The 15,671-nt window shown below is 45.8% G+C and overlaps 1 long non-coding RNA gene across 1 annotated transcript; it reads left to right on the top strand.

Moving 5' to 3' along the window:
- Window positions 1-4,916: 4,916 nt before the first annotated feature.
- On the top strand, window positions 4,917-15,066 carry LOC134417983 (uncharacterized). Its single transcript, XR_010027662.1, has 3 exons — window positions 4,917-4,949; window positions 5,653-5,706; window positions 14,969-15,066. It is a non-coding gene; the product is annotated as an uncharacterized LOC134417983 (long non-coding RNA).
- The last annotated feature ends 605 nt before the right edge of the window (window positions 15,067-15,671 follow it).

Below are 15,671 nucleotides of genomic sequence, written 5' to 3'. Positions count from 1 at the left end.
TGGGAGAAAACGCCGCTGCTGAGCTATGAGGCTCCTGAGGAGTGTTTATCACCCATGGCCTGGAGAGCTGCTCTGTGCCTGAAGTGATGTCCTGTAGGAGATGGTGTGTGGGTATCTCTGATTTACTGGAAAGGAAATTGGAGCCTGCCTCAGGCACGTGAGGCTCTGACAGCAAGGATGTACCAGAAACTCCAGCTGGCAGCACTCCCAGTTCAGAGAGGAGAAGCCTCGTTTCAGTCATCAGTGAAGGTGAAAGATATGGGAAATGAGGGTCTGCAAACATAATGGATGCTGTGGGCTTAGTTGGCATGTCCTGTGCTGAGTCCATTCCTAAGGTGACCAAGGTTTCTTGACTTGCAAGGTGGATATTGTTCTGCATCTTGTAACTTGCCATGGTTATACTTTCTGCACAGAAAGTTGATAAGCTCTTAGTAGCTGTGAGTGATAGCACAAGCGGTGTGAGTAACTGGCTTGGCACAGGAAGGAACAAAGGCCTGGAAGCCTCTGCTGCAGCTGGTCTCTGGGTAATTCTAGTTGGTTTTAATGCAGGTGTTGGGGTGACCATTAACTGCCTGCGGTGTAGTCTTGGAGACTTCCTTTCATACTCCCCTGTGCTGAGTATTCTCCAGCCTGCAATTTCATAGCCCAGCAGCCGTGAGAGGCGATGTGAGTTCACGTTGCGCTGCAGGACCTGGCTGAACTCGGGGAGCAGGGCAGAGGCCCGGCAGGTGAGGGGCCAGGAGAGCCCCAGGTGGCTGCTGGCGGGCTGGGTGTGCGCGCTGCGCTCGGCCAGGACCCGCCAGCCCCCGGGGCGGGGATGGTGATGCTGCAGCAGCGTCAGCGCGGAGCTGTCCCGGCGCAGGAACTCCGCCATCCTCCGCACCACCCGCAGGCGCTCCCGGGCTCCCAGGGCTGCTGCCCCAGCACTGAGGATGATTTCTGCAACAGTGATGGCAGCTTCCTTCCCACACCTGGTATGGAAAGGCCAGAATTAGAGTAGTTAACAGTACACCCCTCTCCATTTTTGTGAAGATCCCTGTTTGAATTTAGTCAACAATTGCTCAAAATTTTAGCTCTTAATCCAAATCTTCCTTCTCCTGAATATATGTGTCACAGACATCTTTTATGAAAAATCCTTTCCTTGGGATTTTTCCTCCTGAGAAGCTGAGAGGCCTCAGGAACAGAATGTAAACAATTATTTTCTGCTGCTGTGGAATGCAACAGGTGCATCTGTGATTGGTCTCGTGTGGTTCATTCTAATTAATGGCCAATCACAGTCAGCTGGCTTGGACTCTGTCCAAGCCACAAGCTTTTGTTATCATTCTTTCTTTTTCTATTCTTAGCTAGCCTTCTGATAAAATCCTTTCTTCTATTCTTTTAGTATAGTTTTAATGTAATATATATCATAAAATGATAAATCAAGCCTTCTGAAACATGGAGTCAGATCCTCATCTCTTCCCTCATCCTAAGACCCCTGTGAACACAGTCACATATATGAATGATTCCCATCCCACCAACTTCACTGATTGCTAAGTTTGATCCTACTGCTTGTGCAGAACACAGCAGCATGGGCTGAGTTTCCAAACACTGTCCTCATTATGGAAGTAATTAATTTCAGAGATATTCCCAGTCTGTTACACACCAAATGGAGGTACTTACACTAAGAAAGTACCATCAGCAGTAACAAACAGTGTCTTGTAGAGGAAATTTGGAGCCTCTCTGGGAGCCTGCTTCTCTCCCTGCCCACAGAAGAGTTGGGAACTGGAGCAGGGAGGCTGGATGCCCCCTGCACAATGGAGAATTGTGTCCCTGTGCTGCTGGGCTTGCAGCCTTCATGCCCATGTTGGCTGTGCGCTGTTGCTCTGGGACAACAAAACCCCCTGCTTTTATATTCAACATGTGCTTGTTCAGTACTTTGTGGGGTTTTGTTTTGGTTTTGGTTCCTTGATGTCACATTTCCACAGCAGGAAAAACCCCACCCTGTGTCAATTAGGGAGCACCCATCTCTTTTTCTTTAAAATCGTTTTTCCCTCCCCTCACTGATTAGAGCAGAAGCCACGGAGGCCAGCAGTACTCACTGGTAGCTGTTTGGCATGTGCTTCAAGCTCTGCATTTCCAAGGACAAACTGCTGTTCTGCACGTGGATGGTGAAATTTGTAGCAGCCCTCAGCATTTCCTGGGCAGGCAGCCCCCCAGAGGCAGCAAGGCTGAGCAGGTACTCTCCTCCCTCCCCTGCCATTGGCAGCCCTTGCAGCGTGTTTGCTTCAGGGTCGAATTCCAACCGCTTTGGCAAATCTGCACCACTGGCTAAAGAGACCTTCTCCATAAGAGGATGGCAGAGAAACAGAATTAGTGATAGGAAATGGTGTTGCTACTCCAGTTTTGCATACTGTATGCTCTAGCTGAACAGAAGTTCAGAAACAGCCACAACAGATCCATTAAAATATCTTAGAAACCACAGTACCTTGGCTTTTCAAGTAGTGCTTGTTTTGGATGTTTTTTAGCATAATGGCAACATTTTTTGTCCATTTCTAAGACCCTGCATTCTTTAGACTACTGGTAGATAAACCACAGGTGTGGTTTGTTGTAGGTTGTTTATTTGCTGAGTAGGGAACTGCACCATTGGCAGTGAATGATGGTGAGATTTTTGCAATCAGTCCTACCTGTTTCTAATACATCTGAAGCGCTTTCTGGAAAGAGATTTTTAGCAAGCTCATTTTAAACATAAAGTGAATGTCTTTGCTGCAGGATTGCACCAGGAAAGGTACTGAATAGCATTACCTTGTACTGAGTTTTCATTCCCTGAAAGGCAAACGCTGGCACTGGATAATAGAATATTTTTCCCATGTGAGCAGTTGCATCTGGGATTATTCCTTGCAGGCTCTTTGTTTCTTCCCACCTGTGATTCAATCCCTTGGCATCCTCGGCAGGGGAGCTCACACAGCCAGCCAGCAGTGCAAAGAGAAGGGGGAGCAGGGGCAGCGCCCTGAGCCCTGGGAGCACAGGGCAGCCCGAGGCAGGAGGGCTGTGCTGGCTGTGCCCGGGGTCCCTGCAGGCATCTTCCATCCTCCTCCAGTGCTGCTGCCAGCCGGGTGCTGCTACTGGAGCTGTAGGGGAGAGAAAAACCCAAACCCACGGGCAGGTGCTCATTAGAGCATCCAGCCCCATCTCCCAGGCAGGCAGAACACTGCCAAATGTCTGAGGCCTCTCACTGCATTGGTTAAAGCCCTCCAGGTCTCCTGGGGTCACAGTGACATTTGGGGAGGGCTCTGGGCTTTCAGCACTCACCATCACTCCTCTGTTCAGATGAAGGATTTCCATGAGCAAACAACAGGTAGCACAAAGCTGGTTCATGATGTTTTTGACCCAGTTGCCTTCAGTCTCACTGTAGCTCCCATCTCTGTTTCTGTTGTGATAAAAGCCCACTCAGAGGTGAAATGCTACACCAGGGCCCCATCAGGGGAGCCTCCAACATATGGCACAGGGCAGAGGCAGGTGAGCAGTGCAGTAACCTGACCTGCTGGGATTTTGTGGTGTAGTGGTACCTAAGGGAAAGGTGAGTATGGCAAATGGCATTGATCACAGGCACAAAGGGAGGCCGAGACTCACTGTCCTCACTTTCCTCACTGTCCTTTCCTCTGCAGCATCAGGGGCTGGAATTTGATTTGCTACGTTCAATGCTGCTTCTTCAAGTGTGCATAAAAGCAGAAATAAGGGCTCTCATACATCTGTGAGTGGCTTCCAGCTTTTAGATGAGCACTGCATATAATATGCTTGGTCTGTCCTGCTTAGGACAGCTTTATTTAAAAGCATACAAGAGGAAAATAACATTTACTGGCTCAAATGACAGAACTGAGAAAGCATGGATGACGTTTTGGAGCCAGATGACTGCAGCAGCAGGGCAGGGCCGGGAGTGCTCCTTTCTTGGTACAGCTCTGACAGCAGGTTGGCTTGAAAACCACAGCCTGCTTTGCTTTGGCCCTACAAATCCAGTGGCCATTTATCAAGGAATCAGGTTGTGCTCTGCTGGTTTTTAACAAGTATTTTCTTTCTTCTGTTTGTGGATATGTTTGCAGTAATTGACAAGCTTTCTGTCGTGCTCCATGGCACAGATCCCTTCCATTTTAGCCACAAGTGGAGCATGCTTTGAATAGAGCAAGAAGTGGTGATGCAAATTTTACATAAATTGTGTGATATCTGCCAAAAGACAATGGTTTGCTAGAGCCTGCAGAGTGTTTCTTTACTCTGGAAAAAACAGAAACCCACTTGCCCTGCTGCTAGGTGTGCAGTGCTTGATGCCATTGTCTGCTTTTGGCCAGAAATGAATCTTTATCCAGCAAGCCTGTTTCCCTTGCAACCATGATTGGCTCTGAATAAATCAAAAGTTTGTGCTCCTTTGATTATGCTCAGCTGTGCTGAGGAACAAGTTGCTACATTCACCTCTCCATTTTTCACTGTCAACGTCTCCTGTGCTCCTTTCTCCTGCAATCCATGAAAACAATGACAAGTCCTCGTTCACCTCTTATTAAATAAAAGGGAATAGATGGTGGGGCAGAAGTTCAAGTTGGAGATGAAGACTTTTATTTAGGGAATATCATTCTTTTGCAAGGGAATGGGTGCTTGACAGCTGAGTAATCCCTGCAAATGAATTTGCCTCCTGAGAGCTGAGTAAATATTACCGTGTAACCATGCATGAATCATCAGTGTGCTCTGAAATGATGGGAATACTCTGAGATCCATTGGGTGCTGTGAGCTGACAGCAGTCCAAACCACCTCTGCAAGGGCAACATCCGCCCAGTTCAGGGTTCCAAAACCTATGGACACACCTTTGCTTCAGGTGAGGGAATGTCAGTGAGTGTTTCACTTGTTTGGGTCCTGTCCCTCCTTAGTAACATTTGTCCATTTGCTTTGACAGCAGCAGACATTGTGTATTTACTCTGCAGTGCCAGGTGAGGCTGAATATTTTCACACTGCTTGCTGTTGTGATGTTCTGGGTATAAACTTACTGAAATCTCACATGAATGTGCAAGGGTCTAAAATAATTAGATTTTTAAAATTTCTCTGGAGTCTCCCTGTTGTATAGGGAGTAATCCTCACTGTTGTATAATTACTGAGCTCATAATGAATTGTTCTTGCTAAATTGCAACAGAGGCATGTGGCAGTCTGTTGGGTAAATGCCTTTTGATAAAAACAAAAATGAGAGAGTGGGAGAGAGACTTTATAGAGGAGCATGTAGTAACAGGACTGGGGGAATGGCTTCAAGCTGCAAAGGGATGGGTTTAGATTGGATATGAGGAAGAAATTCTTCCCTGTGAGGGTGGTGAGGCCGTGGCACAGGGTGCCCAGAGCAGCTGTGGGTGCCCCTGTATCCCTGGCAGTGTCCAAGGCCAGGCTGGATGGGGCTCTGAGAAAGCTGGGCTTGTTTGAGGTGTTTTTTGAAAGGTGTCCCTGCCATGGCAGGAGTTTGGAACTGGGTGAACTTGAAGGTCCCTTCCAAGCCAGGCCATCTTATGATTCTCTGAAACTATCTCAAATGTCACTCTCTGACTAAATACAGGGAAACTTGGGAACAAATGTGGCTAGACTTTCCCACACAGAACCAAGAAATATCAAAAGTTTTATGGAATAACTTCATTCTCATATGATTTGCAGAGTGCAGAGATAAAGGTGGGCAACTGAATCAAACAGGATCTTTTTGGGGCACCTGTAAGTACTTGTAAAGACAAAAATAACTTGCTTATTTTGCTTCACTTCTAGCTTTAGACGCTTTTTCCTATAAGCATGTGCTGCATTCACACAAACATGATTCTGAAACCAGGGGCAGAAACACCCCTTAATCCTTATCTGAAACACCAAAGGACACAGCTGAAGGATACACTATCTTCTGCCTTCTTTTTGAGTGATCTTGTAAAATGGAAATTGTGACTGTCTTGTTTCCCTGTGCTGCCCTAAGGCACTCTCTTGTCACTCCTTCCTAGAGGAAATGGGGAACAAATGTCCAATACTTCTCTGTCCATGTTTAGCAAGCCTGCTTGGCAGGGTTTGGGGTCTCCTGCAACATCCCAAGTAGCCTAGAATGGTTCTGCTTTACAGCCTGTAACACTAAAGGAATGTGGGTTTTTTTATGATGTTGTTTTTTGTATCTATTAAATCCCCAGCACCTGGAATCAAGTAATCGCTTGGCAATTTTAACTTCCTTTCAATTGTCTTTGGTATTCCAGCCCCCTTGTCTGCTGCAAAGGAAGCCTCGATCTTTTCCCAGTGGCCCCAGCAAACCCAGCAGGCAGAGGGTGATTTCAGAGCAGTGTTTTGGTGGCCTGATTCATTACTTTTGCAATGCCTGAAGCTGGCAGTGCTGGCAGCCCTGGAAGCCATGTGTTGGTAACTTGCCAGGCAGTTCCAGAATGGATTGTGTGGACATAACAGGAAGCCTGGTGGTAGCACATGTTCTGCTGAATTGTCCAGTACGAGTTTTTCACCTTTGACTTCCATTAAATTCCAGGAAAAGCCTCCTGTGTTGGAGTTGCCTAGAAACCTGTGGAGATATGCCTGCAAATTGGTTGTTGGTGCATTGAGTCTCATGCAAAATGTGGGAGATGTTTTTGCTTGGGCTGCTGCAATTAACACATGGCCTGTTTCTGGAAGGCAGAATCCTGGAAACTGGGTGCTGGGAAAGACAGAAATTAATATGGTGGGAGAATGGAGCCTGAATGTTACAACCTGTGTGTCACAACCATGGCACTCCTGTGTTGCCAAATGTGAATTAATTAGAAAGTCAGGGTTTTGGTATCTGGGATAAGTGTCAGGAAAAGCATTGAGTTTTTCAAAATAATGATGCACTCCCTCCCTACTCCCAATTTTATTAATTTTAATCATGGTAGTGTTTTATCTTCAAGTGGCTGCCTCAGGTTTTATTTCTTTTTCTCTTATTTTAAAACAAATGGGAGAAAGAGTGGAAAAGACAAAGGAACAACATCTGAGGGAAAGCTGCTTCTTAAACCTTGTCTTTACTTGCTTCTATTTCTCATTCTGCTTAGCAGTGGGAAAGTATTTTCACTTCCCACCCCACTTCCCTCCCAGAGCCTCATGTTTCCTCTGAGAAATTGCCTACGTGGGAAAGTTTTAAACATGAAAGTCAAGGGATGATTTTCTACCAAGGTTAAATTTTGTTTTAACTACTCATGTGAACACTCTTGTTTTGCTACAAGCTTTTTTTCCCCTCCCAAATTATGGTTTTCTTTTCCCCTTTTAAGCTCAGTTTATGACACTGCAAACTGATTAAACTGAGCTGGAAAAGGTTGTACTAAAAGGAGTCAGGGACTTACAGAGTTACAGCTACATATCTAGGAGATAAAGCTTTCCTGCTCAGACAAGCTCTCACTATTTCATCTTAGCTGTTTGTTGGGTTTTTTCCCTGGGGAGATATAAAAAGTGAAAAGGAATAATTTACTTCAATGATTTCACTTTCCAAAGCACCATCTTTTTGTCTTCCATTTCAGCTTCTTTGAAAATGAGGAAAATGGGTTAAATTCAAAATGTCATTTTTCGTTTTCCTAACGAAAGATCTGCTTTTCACAAACTTTGAAGTAATGTTAAATTTTGGCCTTTCCAAAGTTATTAGTCAGTTAATCCCTTTAAGGGAAAGATCACTAGGTTGACCAGAATAAAGATGCTCTGTTGTAGGAAGGCTTTGTTTGTAACACTGTGCTCTGTGGGAGGGAGATGGCAGAAGATGCTAGAGCTGCTCATAAAGCAGGACTTTTGCCTGTACATCTGTTAAACTCATTGTGAGACCTGCAAACCTTCAAAACCTCATTAAAACTGCATCTCTCTCCAGCTGTTAATACCAACATGGGCTGTCACTTCCAAAGGGATTCTAGAAATCCTATCAGCTGATACCACTCTGGGCTGTCCTGGATGGCAAAAAGAGCTAGTGGCTGAAGTCTTCTGGCAAAGTCTTCACTGTTGTTTTGTGGGGTATTTTTTCCTTCTGCCATTTTCTTGGTCAAATGGAGGAGTCTGAGCAGGGCTGAGGTTTGCACAAACCCCAGGACAGGATGGAGGCTGCTGTGCCAAGTTCCAGCCTCGTGTGATTTTTCCAGAGGGGGTGGGATATGTACCAAACAAGGATCACAAGGTTTATAATGGCCAGGCTGACAGGACCTTATTTATGGAGCCTGCTGCTGCTCCTGGGCCCAGCCTTTGCATTGAGCCAGCCTTGCTGCCTTCCCACAGGCTCTCAAACCAGCTGCTGTAATAACCCTAAAATGGTGGGTGTTTCACTCAATGGGCTCAGTTTCACCTGGCTGTCAGCTGATGTGACACTTTGGGACAGAGCTCCCTTTCCCTGGCACCAGCCCCAGATGTGGCTCACAGCTCTCTGCTCAACCCAGCTCTGTCCCTCCACTAACACAGATGCTGCTGCCATTGCTCTGTCTTTGTGTGAGATGGTTTCTGTCTTCTCTGCTGGAAAGAAGGAAAAAAAAAATCCCATTTCCATGTGATCAGCTGTGGATCTTCTCCTAAGGAGAGGGAGCTCAGTCGTGCCTGGAAGTGATGGGGAAGCTGCAGCATTGCCCAGCAGATGGGGGCTGGCTGGGTCTGGGTGTTCAGAGCAGCTCCTTCCCCCTTAGGCACTTCCAGAAGTGCTGAAATCTGGGCAGCTGAGCTGTTCTCCCTCCTTCACCTCTGCTGTTTTGTAAAGCCAGCCTAAAGCTCTCTCCGAAAAGCAAATAACAGCTGAACCCCTTTCGGTGCCTTTCTGTGTGGCAGAAGCCGAGAGGCTGTTGACTGATGGGGGAAGGAAGGGAATTTACAGCCAGAGCCCTCTCACCAATTTCTCCTCCCAGATGTTTTTCTTTCGATGTTTGTTTTACTTTGGCAATTGACTAAACAAATTGCTGTCTGAGTGGTGCAGCTGATGGAGTCTGGTTTCCTTCAGGTTTTTCTGCAGTTCCCTTTCTTCTGACTTAATGATCTCAGCTTCATTCTCTGCTATATTTTCCATGGGGAAGGGCAGCCAGGAGCTGAGCAGGGCTGCTTTTGGCTTTTCCCTCCCTCAGTGGGGACATGGTTTTGAATTTCTGTCCTTTAGCCAACTTCTAGTTCTCAAAAAAAGCTTGACATAACATAATTTTCAAGGCATCCATAAGATCCCTCCCCCTGCAAATGCTCTAACCTGGCTAATAATGGGATCAGGCATTTCTGGCTGGGGAGAGGACTGGGTTTTGGAGGGGACAGGCTGCAATTGCACAAGCTTTGTTTCCTCATGGCACCAAGGTGGAAGTCAGTCCCTGGAAGCCTGTTTTGTAAAAAGGCCCCTTGTTTTCTGCATCCCTTGGAGCTGTCTGGGTGAGCTGCTCCTGCTCTTGCTAAAAGCACTTGAGCAGAATAAAAATCCATATCCTCAGCAAAGCACTTGAGGCTGGGCTGCCTCAGTTGCAAAGGAGTAACAAAAAGAGGGGAAGAAAGCATGGTATCACTTTAAAATAAAGGACTTTCTATGATAGGTAAAGAAGTGTTTATGCTCACTCTTGACTTGACAACATTTACAGCTTCCTTTCCAATGGGTTGCCCTGAATTATGAGTGGGATTAGGTTTCTGCTTCTATTTTTTTTTCAGTTTCTACCAATTGTCCTTTTGTAGATGAAGTTAACAAGTGCTGCTCAAAAAACCACAGCTCAGGGAAAGTGCTGTCCTGTGTGTGAAAGCAACAACTGAGGCCTCTGCAGAGAGGCAGCTGTGACTCTGCTTTCATCTCTAACAGGAATTATATGATTTATCAGTGATGAAGACAGATCTTTGATAAGGGATTGAAAGTAATCCCTAAATATTTAATATGTGAGCATTAGAGACAACCAATTTGTCAGATTTTAGAGTGGGTTGAGACTTGCTCCAAGGCCCTGGTAAATGTGTGCATGACTCATGTTGAGGTGCTCCAGGGTTTTTATGGAGGCTTATCAGTATAATAGGGAGAAAAAAAAGAGGGGTGGAAAGGCAGCTGTTGAGGTTTTGAGTGAGTTTAACAGAGGGAAAGTGCAGGAGCCATAAATTGTGTTGAACTTGGGAGATGGAGAAAACTAAACCCATTTAGTTTGTATAGATGTCCTGTGCCTGAAATGAAATCATGCATTAAACAATGCAAAAAGCCTTGAGCTGAGCTTTGTGGCTGCTCTTATAAAACACAGCAGAGGTTTTTGTGTTTTCACAGCCAGGCCTCAACAGCAGGTTTTGGTGCTGTAATAAGGCATTTGATAAACTAGCTAAGTTTTTAGGAAAAGTTCAAGCTCCTTCCTTGCAGTCCTTCAGAGTTTCTGCAAACTAAATTATCTTTTTGAAGTCCTAGCTCTGGATCTAGAAGTCTTGCTTCAGTAACTTATTTCTGCAAATATTAGTCTGGCTATTTGCTTTATTTTTTTTTTTTTTTCCAGGCTGTTGTGCCTGGATGCTTTTATTTGCATACATAATGCCTGTTCTTGCAACAGTCTCTGCTCTGGAAGTTGCCAGGGTAACACTTTGTCTGTTCCCTTTTGAAAGCAGGATGAGAGTGGCACCTCGACCTCCTGGCTGGGTGCTGGACCAGGAGCCAGCAGAGCTGGGCTCCATCCTGCCTTGGCTGCTGGCATCTGCCTTTGCCTGAGGTGCCCTTGGCAGGAGCCAGCAAAGCCTTTCAGTGGTTCCATTTATTTATTTGTTATTTATTTGTTTGTGTGCCTGTTGTTGGGCAGCCACCCAGTCCCTGCCTAGCAACCTCTGGCACCCACAACATTTACTTAAAGGACTCTTCCCACATCCAAGGGCTTTCCTCACACCTCGCTGTCCACCCCCGACCCCAACTCCCCTTCCCACATCCCAGGGGGACTCCGGGCCTCCCTGCTTCCCCCAGACTGCTCTGTAGCTCCTGCCATTTGCCTCTTGGTGTCTCCATTTCCCTTCTGACCCCAGGTTTGCCCTGCTGGCTGCAGGAGTGGCTGTCACTGTGGCTTCACCTCTGGTGATCTGTAATTGCCACCAAGCTGTTGGGCAAATGTCGTTGACATTTTTCAGGACCAGCTGCTTGGAGAAAGGAATCTGAGGATGGTTCTTCTGTTACCGAAACAGAATGTTTTCTCTTTTTGTTTCTACCTACTTTCCTATTTCTCAAATATGCCTGTGCATGTCAAAACAGTGATGATCAGCTTGCATGAAATAAATTAGCTTAATACTGCTTGACATCACTATCTAGCTCATCCACCAAAAACACCTAAAGAGAAGGGTTGGTCTTGGTTTTGCTAGGATTTGCATTTTTTGCTGGTTTGTTTTTTTGGGCTTTTGGGTTGGGGTTTTTTGGTGGTTGGTTGATTGTTGTTTTTTAAAGGAGAGATGTTTTAAGCTCACCCTGCAGACCAGTGGCAGAGCAGGACTGGAGGCAGGAATCCTGAGTTCCCTGACCCCACTCCTCGATGGATCAGCCTCTTTCACTGCTCTGGCTTTGAGACAAGTTGGGGCTGTTAAGCTGGAAAAAAGAAGGTTGTATGGAGAGGTCACAGCACCTTCCAGGATCTGAAGGGACCCACAAGGAAGATGGAGAGGGACTCTGCATCAGGAGCTGGAATGACAAGGAGTAATGGGTACAAATGGAAAGAGGGGGAGTTTGGGCCAGATATATGGAAGAAGTTCTTCCCTGGGAGGGTGGTGAGGCCCTGGCACAGATTGCCCAGAGAAGCTTCCTATCCCTGGCAATGCCCAAGGCCAGGTTGGACAGGGCTCTGAGCAAGTTGGGACAGTGGAAGGTGTCCCTGCCCATGACAGGGTGGGGTGGAATGAGATGATTTTTGAAGTCCCTTCCAACCCAGGCCATCCTGACGTTGTAAGCCGAGTCTGTGGGAGCAGGCCACTGAAAAAAGGCATTTATCTCCCAGCTCCGTTTCTGTGTGCCTGCCAAGTGATAACTGGGGGGAAGAGGAGCCCAGCCCTCGCGATGCCCGTTTGGTCCATGACTGACAGATTTATGATAGGCTGCAGTTTCCTCCGTTTGTGCGGCAGCGAGCGGCAGGGCCGGGCGATTGTGAGCCGGCCTTCCCCACAGAGAGCGCTTCCAGCTGGATCCAGGGCACAGGAAATGATCTAGCCAAAGCCTTTTGGTGACAATTAACACAATTCCTGCTGATAACTTTTTTTTTTTTGTCCTCTCCTTCAGAACGTTTTTACAGCAAGCCCTAAGTGGCTGTGGAGAGGCACTGGAGGTGGGTGGTTACAAATATTTGATGAGTGTGTCATGGATAAGGTTTATTTCTGTTGAAAGTACGATTATTTTTTTTAATCTGCACCTCCTTAGTATTTTACTTGATGATCCAAGCAACACAAAAATTAATTTTTCTTCTGAGATGGTCAAGCCCTAAAACCCAGCCCAGTTTGGCCTCAAGCAAGGAAGAGTTATTGTAAACTGCTTGTTTTGCCAAGAACAGCAAGGGGCTCGAGTCCTGGGGTCACCAAGGTAGTATCAACTTGGGAGAATATGCTTAAACCCCCTCCCCCCACCAGTTTCTGTAATGCATTCCTGTGTGTGGCATCTCTCTTGAAAAGAGGGAAAAATAAATATTTATTTGTGGTTGGATGGGATTATCTGTGTCAAAGGAATGAAAATACTGGTGTGGGGTGTTCTCCCTCAGAAAGCTTTAAAGAGTTGCCTTAGATGATGGAATGTTTGAAACCAAATACCTTTCCTTAAAGCTTCATGGTCTTCAGATCTGAGGTTTTGTTTTTAACCATGGGTGAAAAATCAGAACCTGAAATCCTTGGTATTCGTTGTTCTTGTAGAAAAGGAGGAGAAAAATAATTTTTTTAAAAAAAGTTGATACACATGGGGATTAACCATCTCTGTTTTCAGTAGATAAAATACAGCTCAGAAAATTAAATTTAAAGTGAGATTAATATTTGTCCTTGGGAATTTGACACCTGTAAGCAAAAACCCCTTTGTTTTGAGAGCTTAAGGTGCTGCTGTAGGCTTTGTGCTGGATTTATGCTTGAAGCCTTCTTTTCTCCAGCAACTTTTATGGCACTGGAGTCTCCAAACTGGAGTTTACAAGAGAAGGGCAAAAGAGAGTGAAACTGGTGTTGTAAGAGGGGTCAGGATTTTTTGCTGGGTTGTTCATGTTGTCAGGAGCTCTTGCAATGAAGTGCTACATGGGAAAAGGGCCTTTCCTTGCCTGAGCAGTGAGCAGAGCACAGGCAAAGTGCTTTTATCTGCTGTGCAGCTGGTTTGAATACTGACAGCTCGGACCTTTTGATCTGCCACAGCCTGGAATCATCTACCCAGGGAGATGGTGGAGTCACCATCCCTCGAAGAGTTTAAAAAAAGACTGGATGTGGCACTTGGTGCCATGATCTAGTTGAGGTGTTAGAACATGAGTTGGACTTGATGATCTTAAAGGTCTTTTCCAACCTAGAAATTCTGTGATTCTGTGAAATGACTGTGTGCAGCAAGGCTGGTCCAGGCACTGCCCACATGGTGAAATGATGCTGAAAATAATGTGTCAGCTCAGAGCTTTGAAGAGAACCTGCTGGTGGGTGAGGGAAGGGCCACTCCTGACTCAAGTCAAAAAACCTCCATTCCCTCAATCCCCCATTTGCAGCACTGGCTTTTTAGAGCTGTGCTTATTGAGGAGCTGCTCTGTGATGGGATAACCACACTGTCTTTTATTTCATTGCCTCTTTTTTAAAGGAGGCTGACAATGTCTTGTCCTCACCCTTGGCTTGGTGGAAGAAGGAAGCTTAAAGAAGGAGGTGATCTGGCAAAGCCAACAGCTGCTTGTAGCGCTCCAGGCCTGTCTATGCACATCCTTGCTGCTGAATTCCTAGGGTTTCCAGAGCAGCTAGCCAGAATGCTGAAAAAGCTTTCTCTTTAATCTCTTGATCTCGACTGTGTTTTTGCCAGTGCAGGTAAAACAGAGGTGCACGCTCCACTACCGGTGTTTCCACCAGGGTAAACAGGAGAGTCTCGGTAATTACTGAGAACGAAACATCTTGTCTCTACAGCTGGCTCCTGGGACACAGGAGAGGGCAGGGCAGGCACACTTGACCTGCCAGGTATCACCAGTGCCTCTCTCTAGTCAAACAACAAGGAATGAGATTCATTCATTCATTCTTTGCTCCAGCTAAATTCCAACTCAAATGTGAGAGGACGTTCTGTCTGACAGGTTCAGGTTTGCTGGGAGTGGTGGCGGGGGTCGCTGTGCTTTCAGGGATCCATTTGGTACACACATCCTAAATTCATGACGTTGTTCTCCCCAGGCTGCAGCTTTGCTTCAGGAGCTGGCAGGCCACAGCCCTTGGCATCACTTCAGCTCTCACTTGTGGTGTCACAGAAAATGGTGAGATGCTCCAGTGTTTGCTCATGTCCAACCTTTGGAATAGGACACCACCTTTAATAACCCCCAGAGAAAGCTCTACTGTTTTGTTTTATCAATTTTAATTTTAAGCAAAGAGACAACCCAGCTGAAAACCAAGAGAATTTGGAATTTGGCATGCAGGTTACAAACCAGTCTAAATCCGACTGCATGAAAATGTTCAACAATACTTCAGAGCCTGACTGCTTCCTCCCAAGCTTCAGTTTGGACTGAGGACAAATCTCAAGGAAAATTCTGTCCATTAGTAGCAACAATGGACTCCCTTCATGAGTGTGTGTATATATATATATATATACACACTCTATATCTATATCTATATCTATATCTATATCTATATCTATATCTATATCTATATCTATATCTATATCTATATCTATATCTATATCTATATCTATATCTATATCTATATCTATATCTATATCTATATCTATATCTATATCTATCTCCTCACTTTGCAAGCTGCATGCCAAACTTGTTGTAGCTTGCCTTATAAACTTAGACTTTCTAAACAAGTTAAATGGAACTAGGACCAGAAATAATAAAACTAGTTACAGTATAGTAATTTTTTCCAATATTGACAGGAATGCAAGAATGGGGACACCTGGTGATTCACCTGGCTCAGAATCCTCTCCGTCAGCAGTGGCCAGGGATGGGAGCCTGAGGAGAGACAAGAACCAGGTAAGTGTGCAGTGACAAATCCTCCAGACAATTCAGGGAATCCACAAACTGGATAAGGTGTCTCTGCTTTGCCATGACGTTCTACAAGCTTTGTCAGTTTCTTGGGGGAAGGAGCCATGTGGATGTGCTGCCTGTTGAGCCTTTGCTTTGTTCTCTGAGTGGTTCCTCTCTGTGGCTTTGCTCTGCATCTCTGAGCTGCATTTCCAGAGCTGTACAAGCATCTGGAGATGCTTGTCTCCCTGAAGATCATCCACACGCCAATGCTGGTGTGGCAGACTGCTGGAGAACGTTTGTGCACTTTATGTTGTGGGTTTTATTGTTGTGGAGCTTTTTTTGTTTGTTTTGCTTGTTCTGTTTTTTAATGGAAGTTGGTTTTATCATGAGCTCTGGGCCAACTTAAGGTTCATGTGGTTGAATAGAGCCTCTGTCTGGTTTGCTCCTTATTTTTCTCCTGACAGGAGAAAAGTGCTAACCCTTAACAACCCCTGCACCACTTTGTTGCTGAGCACTGGGACCATCCTGTTAGGGAGTCTGGAAAGGACATTCCCCCTCTTCCAAGGGTTTAGCTGGCTGCAGCCCAGGAGAGCTCCCCAGCAGGAGTGATTT

The sequence above is a fragment of the Melospiza melodia genome, chromosome 4 (assembly GCF_035770615.1).
Source record: "Melospiza melodia melodia isolate bMelMel2 chromosome 4, bMelMel2.pri, whole genome shotgun sequence".
NCBI lineage: Eukaryota > Metazoa > Chordata > Aves > Passeriformes > Passerellidae > Melospiza > Melospiza melodia.
Note: the sequence above shows the minus strand (reverse complement) of the source record. Positions and strands in the feature narration are given on the sequence as shown.